This window comes from Vanessa cardui, chromosome 14, assembly GCF_905220365.1.
Source record: "Vanessa cardui chromosome 14, ilVanCard2.1, whole genome shotgun sequence".
In the NCBI taxonomy this organism is placed as follows: domain Eukaryota; kingdom Metazoa; phylum Arthropoda; class Insecta; order Lepidoptera; family Nymphalidae; genus Vanessa; species Vanessa cardui.
This window is the reverse complement of record NC_061136.1, coordinates 12,406,099-12,419,070: the sequence shown is the minus strand read 5'-3', so window position 1 is coordinate 12,419,070 and position 12,972 is coordinate 12,406,099. Positions and strand designations below refer to the sequence as shown.

Genomic DNA, 12,972 nt, shown 5'->3' with positions numbered 1-12,972 from the left:
AATAAAATTGGTTTGATTGATTGATTGATATGATCGCGGAATACGTTACATGTAAAACAACACTATTCACAAAATAATCAGTCATAAAAATACCTTTTGAGGTTTACTTTTATTTTTATTGTTCATCCTAAGCGATTCTTGAGCGATAATTTACTATGACTACGATGAGCTTAGACTTGCTAGGTTGGTAGCTTTGATGTATTTGATTGATTTGGTTGCACTATATAAAAATGTTACTAGTGCAAATGAGTACAGCCAGCGAGTCTTAACCCAACGAAATTCTCAAGGAAGGATGAACAGAAGAAAGGATTACATGTTTAAGGTTTAATAGCCTTAATATATTTCAAGGGCAAGCGACGTAAAAAGTCGCAAGTTTGATTGTGATAGGCTATAGGTTATAGGCTATTGTCGTCCCCACTCATAAGCTTTCAGCTTAATTACAGGGGTAAATTATTAATTTTGGAATTCCATATAATGAGCATTGCTAATATTCTATTTGAAAAAAAAAAATATGTAAAATGTTTTTCTCAAGCACCTTCTTCGTGGACCAAAATGGGATGAAGTCAATGAAATGATAAATAATGATTTTAAAACCACACAGCTTATATATATGCTTGGCGACCTTTGAAATTATGTATTATATTTTAAAGTGATTGTAATTACTTAGCCATCTAAGTGATGGCAGTAATCCGATAACTCAGAACTAAGATAGGTATATAACAATACAAAAATGTATATTAAAATATTAATAATTTACATTAAAAGTATTTATATTATGTAGATTTTCTTAGTATAATTTTTATTAATAAAAATAATTTTACTAAATGTTGTTACGACTTTCTGGATAAATAAACTTAAGTTACTTAACAGCGAATCAAAGTCGTATTACTTTATTGTAACATCTGTATTGTAATTGGTCAAAATGTCTCTGACTGGAATGGACGACCAATGAGCATTGAGTGCATAGTTGGATTAGCAAATCAGATTTAAATAAGTCTATCAGAAATTATAGGTAAGAAACTTTCAAAGTTATACAAAAATTTCGAATTTGCAATCAACAAACACTCTAGCGAATTATAATATTACTAGTGACCCGACCCGGCTTCGCACATATGCAATATTGATACATGTTACATGAACCTACTACTGAATTTGTTTATTTACGACATCACATTAGAAACTTCTAAAATAATCAGTGTTTTTTTACTATATTGTTCATGTATTATATACAAAAATCTTCCTCTCGAAGCACTCTGTCCATTAGAAAACCGCATCAAAATCCGCTGTGTAATTTTAATGATCTAAACATGCATAGGGACAGACAGCGGTAAGCGACTTTGTTTTATACTATGTAATGATTAGATACTGGCCACGTATGTTTAAATAACGATTAAATAAATAAATATTGGTCAATATCACATACATTACTCTGATCACAATGTAAGTAGCTAAAGCACTTGTGTTGACGCTACCACAAACACCCAGACCAAAGACAACATAGTAAACTTATAAAATATCTACATCGACTCGGCCGGGAATCGAACCCGGGATCTCGGAATGGCGTACCTATGAAAACAGGTTTACACACTACTCGAACACGGAGGTCGTCAAACCTATGTTTATTTGTGGTTTTTAGTAAATATTAAATCTGGATTAACGGTAGCTAATCCTTTCGGCGTCACATGTTAATAGCGAGCCAAATTTCATGAATCAGGTAAGCTGTAGGCGTTGAATAAGATACGATTGCAGGTTTAAAATATCTACATATATAATTAACTAGCTGTGCCTGCAACTTTCTGCGCTTTCGATTTTTTTATGGTATAGGTTTGCGGACGAGCATATGGGCCACCTGATGGTAAGTGGTCATCATCACACATAGACAATGACGATGTAAGAAACATTAACTATTCCTCACATCGTCAATATGCCACCAACCTTGGGATCTAAGATGTTATGTCCCTTGTGCCTGTAGTTACACTGGCTCACTCACCCTTCAAATCGGAACAAAACAATACTGAGTACTGGTGTTTAACAAAGAAGATATTGTTCATGTCGTAGATTCTACTATAACTTGTTATTTATATATTGGACAGCTTTTGTGCTACTATGTCGTCGGTAGGAGAATATATGTACAAGTAATATGTAGGGTGTAACTTAGTCAATCGTGTACAGTCAATGTGTGTATGTACTACCACTTACTATATATTCTACCCTCAAACAACAGTACTCAATTTTGTTGTGTTCCGTTTTGTAAGGTGAGTGTAACTACAGCTGCAACGAACTTATCACGCTAGGTTGGTTGGGCAATGGCAATGTTGACTAGTTAATATTTAAAAAAAAAAAAAACATTTATTGACATACACACATATAAAGAAAAAAATATATACAATATTTCTTACAGCAACATTGTCTTGTGTAGCGGTGGCGACCACTTACCATTAAGTCTATGTGCTCATCCGCCTACCTATATTATAAAAAAAAGGTTCAACGATGAATTCTTAAGATATTTCTATTTATTCTTGTTGTTTGTTATGTATATCAAACGATTGGTCCAAATAAAAAAAGCAAAGGTATTTTTTATCGACACAAAACGCATAGCAACGTATAAAATACCCTTTACACGGAAAATTAAATTGTTCCCAGGTGAGAGATAAAAATGTCCCGAATCAAAACAAAAACAGGCGTTCTACTTTTATGTGTTATTAACTGTAATTGTTACAGTTAGTGTATTGTAATGATTACCTAACATGTAACCTAACATATTTAATTAAAATAACATTTATATCATATCTGTAAAGATTTTTGAAATTCGAATTTAAGAGCTTAAATTCAAGTAAACATAAGAAATATAATATTTATTTAAATTATTTATATTTGGAATCTGGGGTTTGTTTCGTTTGATATAAAGCTATGCAGCATATATTTGTAGCTTGGTGCTTCTGACGTTGGATTTGGAGTGAAATTAGCCTATAACTCATTAATAACAGGACTGGATGGAATTCATAGGACTTTGAGCAAGCAAAGTGATACCACCAAATATTCTAGGGCCAAACAGCAATACATAATATTCTTGTGGTCTGTTTTGTGTAAATTGGCTGTAATATCACAATGATTGTTGAAGATCTGCATCGCGTCGACTACGAGCTTTACTAGCGTGCGCTTCACCCAATTGACTTTTATATATAACGGTATAAAGGCTTCATGTATATAATATATTTTTGCGAAAACAAGATGGTCAGAAAAAAAAGAAAAATTCCAAAGTATACGGCTTATTTAACACAACAATTTTGTTGCTACCAATTCTGAAAGATAAATGAAAAAAATATAGATATATCAAAATAATAGAGCCCTACCTCTGTGGTTACTACAACACTGGTAAAGAGCTAATATATATAGATATATTAGCCTTTTACCACTGTTTTTTTAGAATTCCAGAAGAAAAAAATTGATTTTAATTGATACTTTTTTTTAAATAAATTTTGGAAGTTGCATTTTTGACAAATTTTGAAAAACGTGATAACTCAAAAATGGTTTAACACTTGGAAATGGAAGGAAATGTTTTTCGAACAAATATAAAATAGAATATGGTCTGTTCGTTCAGTTAATTATATTTATCATGATACACCAACTATCTTGATTTCGTGTACTAATAGTTAGTATAGTCACAAAAAGAGTGGAGAGTATGGGGTTTTATTTTTGAGTTGTTCAATTGTTGCCTCCTTATATTATATTTAATAGATTGTATTACATATAACATTTTACAACGAACCTAAATAGCTTGTATTCTGAGAAATAATATGAAACATTTTTGTAATAAAAAAGTAATATTTTTATTGCCAATAATTTAAAGTACCCGTATGATCATAGATCACTCGACAGCATCATTCATCTCGTTTCGACATTAGCTCTTTGTATTTGCGAATGTGAGCATATTTGGAAATTAATTTTCCGCCATATTATATTTTTAAATCGCCTTATCGGTATTATGAAATCGGAATATCAGAATCGCTCGTTTAGAATCTTAGAAGAACTAGTAAATCGACAACTCAAATCAAATCAAATCAAAATAAACTTTATTCAAGTAGACTTTTACAAGCACTTTTGAATCGTCATTTTACAATTAAGTGAAGCTACCACCGGTTCGGAAAGTAGATTCTACCGAGAAGAACCGGCGAGAAAATCAGTAGTTACTCTGTTTCAACATTTAAAAAATACAAAGTCATATTAGTTAATACGATTATTTAGATGATATATCCTGCTTGGAAGTCAACAGGTATTAACTCCACATTTTTTTATCATCTATAAGATCTTGTATCGAATACTATGCTATTTTTTCCAATGTATTTTTTAGAAACAATTTGAATTTACGAAACGGCAAATTTAAATATTTCTGCGCAATTTTAGTATAGAAACGGATACCTTGCCCAAGAAGGATTTATTGACTTTGCGGAGTCAGAGTTTGATATATTCGTCACCGCCTTGCAATATGTTTAAACATAAATTATACTTTCGTACGTAGTAGTGAGCAGAACTGAAAGGGTAAACAGCAGAACTTAGTCGTTGGTACTTAAGCCTATTTCAAAAAAGTAAAAGATATTAATTTTAATAATTTTGTTTGTTATTCGACGTCACTGATTTTTTTTTATTCTTACTCTTTAGGTATGTTTCGTGAATATTTTTTTATTCAAATTAAAGCCAATATATTCTTATAAATGTTGGAGGATTCGTAACTTTTTCCTGTAACTGTTGAACTGTTGTTTAAACGTGCAGTTAAATTACCAGATTTAATATCCAAAAAGTAAATAAGAAGATATATTAATAAAAAAAAAACTATTAACAAGACTTTAAGTACTTTTGGAACTAAAAAAAATCAACTCAAGTTTAATAAATTACGAACATGTTCCTAATAAAAAATTAAAATTTACCTACATAGTAGAAATATAGGCTTCTATTTACCATACATTTTATGAAACCTAGTACACACACAAAATTGAATTGGTATTAATAGTGGTTCAAATCATCGGTTGAATTTAAAATTCCGTTAAGTACAAGACTTGATCGGCATATGTTGACGTGAATTTAAACAAAAGCTTTTAAAGGCTGTATCTTATTTCACGATGTTCTTTTTCTTCAACAGTTTTGAGTATTAATTAACGTGTAATATACTTATAAAGTTTTTTAGTTAGTAGAAATATTATTGAATATATTATAAAAAATGTTCGCAATATTTATTGAAACAGTTTTAATTTTAAATTTAATACCATTGTTAAATGGGTCACTAATAATTAAAAACTCAATTACTTCAACAAAACATATAATTTTAAAGATTTCAGATAGTAATTTAAAATAATGAAATACATTGAAATGTTTTTTTTTTTTTATTATTCTATAAATAAATATTGTTCTAAATTTGAAATAAATATAATGTCAAAAATAAATTTTGGAATGTTTTCCAAGTTGTTAATTTATGTTTCATAAATATCTCAATTTTTTTTTAATAGGGCTGTCAACATAATTCTACACATACATATATATGTAGGATAATTAACATTTTTCGAATTTATGCGACAACTCTTTCAGTTTCCCACCCTTAGTGAATATAAATATATGTCCGTTTTGAATGTTCATACATAATTTATAATATCTTTAGAGCATATATATAACAAAATTTACATATATAATTAGCGACATAAAAACTTTGTAAAAAATTGTATAAAACAATTTATATAAAAAAATATCGTTTAATATAATGGTTAAAATTAAATGACATATAATATAAATATCGAAATTATGAACTCACGTCAATTTTTTTGCTATCCGGCCACCACCGTCAACGGCACACAGGTATCTACTTAGACCGGAGCCATTTCCCGCCTTATATACGCGTCAAAGCGTTAGGTTGACCACGCACTAACGACTTATATATGTGAATTAGCTATAAATATGTCCACAGAATTATAGAAATACTCGGACATCCTGTGAAAGTCGACAGTGTTCATCTAACTTACATCCGACTTTTGTGTGGGACTTTTTCAAGACTGCATAGTTTATTATCAAACTTTAGATTATATCTTTTAAATAAATTCAAAGTAAAGGAAAAATATTTTTCTATTTAGCTTGTATCATTTTATAAAGACGTTTTCAACCTTTAAGTTTTTCTATAAATCGCTCAGGTTTTTTTTTTATACAGGAAGTTCTAGCTTTCTATAGATAACCCATAAATGAAAGGAGAACTTTTCCTTTAATTAAAAATATATAAAAAAAACTAGTTGATCGTCTCGAGTTTACACGGGCTAATAATAATTTTAAGGTGTAAGTGCAAAGTTTATCACCAAAAACTCGTACGTTAATATATTTATATTATGTATTTAATTCTTTTACTGACTCGTTCAGCTTATTCATGATGTTCTGCTGTACCACAAATATAAGATGAATTATAAACACAAAAGATAAAATTATTTATTAAATAAATAATATCGAAATAAATTTAATTGATTTTTATTGAAATAGCCTGCAAAAGTTCCACTGGACAAAGGCTTTCTTAATACAAACCAGAATGTGGGTTAAAGATAATTTCCTTCACCGAACAAGAGATATATTTGTATATTTCGGGTTTGAAGTCGCAATCATCTCTAAAAAAACCACTAAGCCATCTCATCCCTAGTATAACTTGAAGTAGCTTACACGATTATATAAATACTATCTGACTTTCCCGACTCTGCACAGGTAAAATTAATTCAAAGTTTTTAACGGTTCGATGAGAAGTTTCAATCCAGCATGTGAAAATCTGCGGCCTATTAGTAACTTTTCTGGTGTATGTAAAATAAAGTAAGTAAACTAACAGTCTCGAAGGTCCCATCGCTGTGACTCCTGCTTCTTAAAAGAGAAGGTTTTTGAAAAAAAAATGGTGTAAAGTAGTTAAACTGTTACAGTTCTCATCGTCATAATCAATTTGAACCGGTGTTGTCTATTTATTTTTAATTTTTTTTATGGTATTGGTTGGCGGTAGAGTATATGGGCCACCTGATGGTAAGTGGTCACCATCACCCATAGACAATGACGCTGTAAGAAATATTAACTATTCCTTACATCGTCAATGTGCCACCAACCTTGGGAACTAAGATTTTTTGTCCCTTGTGCCTGTAGTTACACTGGCTCACTCACCCTTCAAACCGGAACACAACAATACTGAGTACTGTTATTTGGCGGTAGAATAACTGATGAACGGGTGGTACCTACCCAGGCGGGCTTGCACAAAACCCTACCATCAAGAAATCTTTAAGTATCTCTAATTATTTGATTTGATACTTATTTATTAATCAAATTAACAACTAACGAAAATTATAATTAATAAACGAATGCTCAGTTACAATAAAAAAGCCATTACTTTTGTAACTGGATGATAGAATAGTGTAGAAGTAAATCGTAAATCCAAAACTGCCCTATAAAACCGTTTCATAAGCTACGAATTTTTATCTTAGTGACGTATAGAATATAATAACGCCTCGTTCTTCGTAATTCACAAGCAATAGTTTAATTATGTACAGTCAGAGTAAGAAAACCTTTTTTCAGTTTTCAAATGAATTCCTTCATCAAGTCTTAAGCTCATAGTACATTTTGAATCTAAACATCAAATCATTGCGACGTATAATGTCATTCTCGATAGCTAAAGCAGATTATCGCTCATACTGAGCACACGAAAATAGATCTTAAGGTGAAGAACCTTTTCTTACTGCGACTGTACATTAAAGATTCATTAAATTTAGGAAGAGAGCATAGGTATTATAAATTAATAAAAGTAAATACACAAAACAATATGTTTTCAACATTGATTTATAAATTAGTAATAATTAATTATTATTTACTCGTAATGTCGCAAATTATGAATGTTAACAAAAAATAACTGACATACTTATTTTAAACATTTACGAAAATGAGAATTTCCTTTAGATTTCGCAATTTGAACGATTCCTTTAAGAGGTTGTACAGGATGTTTGAAATAACGTATATAAAAATGACGTAGGGCATGTATTGAAACGCTACGCACTGAAAATCTTTGGGTACAGAAGTATTTAACGGTTTCAAAATTGTTCAAAATCTAAATATTTATTTTCAAGTGGGCTTAAAAAACCACTTTTGAATTTTAATGTTACATTGTTGAATTTAATGTAATACAACTACTACGGTTGCTAAAGTAGATTCTATCGAGAAAACAGGCAAGAAATTCCGTTGGTAATATTTTATTTACATCACATTAATATACATTTAATAGATTCAATTTTTAAGCGATTCCAAAAAAAGGAGTATTTTCAATTCGAACTGTATATTTTTTTTAAGATAAAGATACTCTTGGATATCAGAGACTGATGATGTGATCCTGGTGTAAAATTTTATAGGTACATGTACCGCGTTTTACATATTTTCTGAAGTTATATTGGCATTTGCTTCTGGCAATCATAATGTTATACTGCTGAGCTGACGATGGAAGGTGTAAGTCCTCAATTACTAGGAGTTAGGAAATAGTTCTTTCAATAATATATGGATTTATACTCATCTTCGTAGCTTTTATGAAGAGAAGTACAGATTCACTAAACATTTCTTTTGTTATGTTATTGTTTAGTATATCATGCTCCAGAAGTGGTCCCATATAAGTTTAATCGAAAAAGGGTCAGCGCTTTTTGAAAAAATCAACAAATAACCATTTGTTACATAAGGACTTTAATTTCTATTTTGAGAAAATGACACTAATAAGAGCAAAAAAAGTAATTTTTCGGTGTTATTTTTTAGAAAAAATATTTTATTATTTAAACTGTTCCAAGTAATTAATAAATCGTTACGTAAGAGATTCCCCTCTCTCTCTCTCTCTTTGCATCTCTTTCTATTATATACTCGTACGGTTTTATATTGTTTTAATTCTGACGTAATTTTTAGTAACATTTTTATTTCTTGTCATTGATATATAGCGAAAATAACTTTGTTCCAACCGGATACAAAGACGCTTTGTTTAATGTTTAAAGCTCAGATATAAGCCTAACGATGATGCTCTTATCTGTTGTAAGAAATATTTTTTATACAAATGACGGGATACTTAATTTTATGTGTATATATTTGTATTAAAATTAAATAAAAATAATTTATAAAAAAATAATCTTCTTATAAGACTTCAAAATTAGAAACAGCTAGTGAACTATGAATAAAATATATATATATATATAAAACTATTCGACCGATTTTAATGAAACTTACACTGTTCCCTAAAGTGTAACTAACCTAAAAAATAAATGATCATCTCAATACGATATTGTATTTTTGAGAAATTCGTGGACAAACATACACTTACGAAGTTAAGCACACGTGCTTGGAAGTCTAAACGGATCTTCATACTCACACACGTCGAACTTATACCCTCCTTTTTTAGAAGTCGGTTAAAATAACTTAACACAAAAGTCAACTTACAAAATTTCACGAGTGAGTGAGTTGCACAAAATGCTTATAGAAATTGGTACTCTTATTCTTATAAAAACTAAAACTACTTATTATAACCTATATATAACTGTTTTGCTCTTTATTAATTTTACTATATTAACCTATATTTTCATATTTTTATTCTATGTACACTAAATTGTAAATGCGAAAGTAACTCTGTCTGTTACCTCTTCATGGAAAAGATACTTTTAAAATTACTATACTTATAAGGTTACGGTTTGCCTACTATAGGTAATGTTTTATAAATTTGAAGTTACTTGGTAGATAGTACTAGATTCAGCTAACTAGTGATTTATTGATAAACAAATTTTAGTCTAAAGTAAAAGCCTCTAAATTTCATACAGTATTACTAAGGCCTCCTCTGCCTTTGAGAACAAGTTTTGGAGCTTCTCCACCGTGCCATTTCGATGCAGATTGGTGGAGACAAACGAGGCAGAATTACGTTAATCTAATCTTAAGAAATCTTTGAAATATATACAGGGTTATTGGTAACTCGACGTATAGCCGTTTCGAGGTGATAGGGGTGACTATTTGCAATAATTTTAACCCCCATATGCTTAATCCAAAAGTGACCCATTTTTGAGTTATCATGTTTTTTAGCTTTTTTCAAAATTTGTCATAAATGAGATTTCTTCGTGATTTGGACCGATGCATATGGGGGTTAAAATTATTGTAAATAGTCACCCCTATCACCTCCGAACGGATATACGTTGAGTTACCAATAACCCTGTATAGAGTTAATCATTAATAGAATGTCCAGTACAAAAATGTTCGTTAGTTAACATCACACTCTCAAATAAAGTGATCCCGCGAATGTAACAAACGCTTTGAATTTTGAAAATATTAACTGTCGGCGTTTGTCTCTTAGAGCGTGCACCGTGTCGTTAATTTTTCGCGTTACTGAACAACACTAATGAAACATTACGAAGCTATCGCAAACAGTTTATACGTTTGTTGATTTCGATCGCACTATATTAATTACACCAATTTCCACTATCACCAAAATATCGGGACACTGCTTCATATAACACCGCTATTTTACAGTAATATTTCAAAAATGGAATGTTATCAAACCACAATGGAAACTTAGCCTGACCTAACCTAAAGTTACTACATAGTATAAAACAAAGTCGCTTTCTCTGTCCCTGTATCTCTTTATACGAGTATGCTTAAATCTTTAAAACTACGAAACGGATTTGATGCGGTTTTTTTAATAGATAGAGTGATTCGAGAAGAAGGTTTTTGGGTATAATTCATGGGAAATATAGTAAAGAAACACTGATCATGTTAGAAGTTTCTAATGTGATGACATAAAAAAACAAATTCTGTATTATACTTAGTAGCATTATTGCACCCGTGTGATGCCGGGGCGGGTCGCTAGTAACCTTATATAGTAGCAGTGGGGACCTTCAGAACTTAACTTACTTCCTTTTACACAGACCAGGTAAGTTACCTACTTATAGGCCGCAGATCCCAAGTATAGAGTAATTATCGTGTTTCTTACTCACTTTCTTAAATAGTTAACTAAGTCACGAACATTGGATAGTTACCCTTTAAAATCGAAACTACACGAAATTATTCACTTTATTTGTTATTTCTAAGTTCGAAACGAAGTAATAACTCGAAATTTTGAATATTAACGATCCGATCGCGATGGGATCGAGATTGCTTTCCTCGTAATAACAATAATAAATATCATTTAAGACCTTATTGAATTAACCTTTCATTGAATAACAAAAGTTTTAAGCGAAAGTGGTAAATGTAAGTCGGATAGTCCAGTGCAAGAAGCCGCGAATTAATGTACTTATATTGGAATAATGTATTCATTGACTTGGTGGTAGGGCTTTGTGCAAGCCCGTCTGGGTAGGTACCACCCAGTCATCAGTTATTCTACCGCCAAATAACAGTACTCAGTATTGTTGTGTTCCGGTCTGAAGGGTGAGTGAGCCAGTTTAACTACAGGCACAAGGGACATAACATCTTAGTTCCCAAGGTTGGTGGCACATTGACGATGTAAGGAATATTTCTTACAGCGTCATTGTGTATGGGTGATGGTGACCACTTACCATCATGTGGCTCGTATTTTCGTCTGCCAACATATACCATAAAAAAAATTGAGCGTCAATTTATAGTGCATGTCAAAAGTCAGGATAGCGCTTTTGTTAATACCGTCCCTACTCCTAACACAAGTGATAAGCTTAAAAGGAGGGGTAGATAGGAGTATTACTTATTCCTTAATTAAGGTGAGGCATTGCTACTATTCTTCGTAAAAAAAATTACAGTGATTATATTGCATATTATATCGGATGAAATATGTCATATTGGAATGAGTAACAAATCTCTCCGATTATAGGAAGCCTTTACAGATATTTATGATAAGTTTTGGTCTATATAAAAAGAAAATAGATTGTAATCTACAAATATTATTTAATTCGAACAATGTTACAAACATACATATCAAACTCTTAATCTCCTTTTTTTAACGTCGGATTAAAAAAATGTGTCGTTGTTTACCTTCATCATCTATCACGGGATTAGTAAGAGAATGATGAATGGATGAAAAAATACTGAAGAAGTTAAGCACATGAAAATTAAACAAAGCTTGATCTCAGAACCATAAGTTTTGTTAATTTTTGTGTTTTAGTTATTCTTTGTGTTTACTTCTTTGGATTTTAATCGTGTGTGAGCTAGTGCTTCTAGTGTAAGAAAACCTTACGGCCGTTTGACTCATTGAAGGTTTAAGATGTATATATTACGTTCACTGCTTAAATATTTTTTTATTTTGTTTTTTTTTTCTGTCAAGAGGGCATAGATTATTTCGACAATCTTAATTGCAAAAGTTAATGGATAAAGTACCTGTACCTTTCATCACTGACAGATGACCGAAACCAACATTGACCATCTGCTGTCAACTTCATTTTATTTTGAATTTCTATCTTTTATATATCAAAGCGTAGGACGACCTCCGACCCGCTGGTCCGACGACATTCGCAGGATCGCCGGTAGAAGCTGGATGAGAGATGCAGAGGACCGAGCATCGTGGTGCGCTCTGGGGGAGGCCTATGTTCAGCAGTGGACAGCAGTTTGCTGATGATGATATATCAATTGAATATGTACGTTTATTTACTGAATTTACGACCAAAATTCTATAAATATATAAACTGTGTTTGTTTCGATTTAAAGTCGATGTTATTATTGAAAAAACACTATCATACGCGTTATTATGTGCTATCGTATATGAATTATAAACGTTAAAAGTATAAGTGATGGACATTATAATGAGTGCGAGGCGCCTCCGCAGCTCACAAAAAGCTTTTATTACAACTAAGGACCAATAAAGTTAGTGGTGGTAAAATTAAAATGTCGACTTTATTAAGGACGCCTGTCAAATAATTGATGTTCATACAATATAGAGGTTTTTCTTCATGTGGAATTAAGCATTTTAGGTGGTAGGGTGAAAATATAAAATAATCATTTGACGTGGCT

At 31.2% G+C, this 12,972-nt stretch overlaps 1 protein-coding gene across 1 annotated transcript in view; it reads right to left on the bottom strand.

Moving 5' to 3' along the window:
• LOC124535282 (neuropeptide CCHamide-1) overlaps positions 1-5,853 on the bottom strand; it is a 47,541-nt gene extending 41,688 nt beyond the window's left edge. The window contains exon 1 of the mRNA XM_047111444.1: positions 5,801-5,853. The gene's annotated coding sequence lies outside the window, so the exon portion shown is untranslated. The remainder of the gene's footprint in view (positions 1-5,800) is intronic.
• Between the last annotated feature and the right edge of the window lie 7,119 nt (positions 5,854-12,972).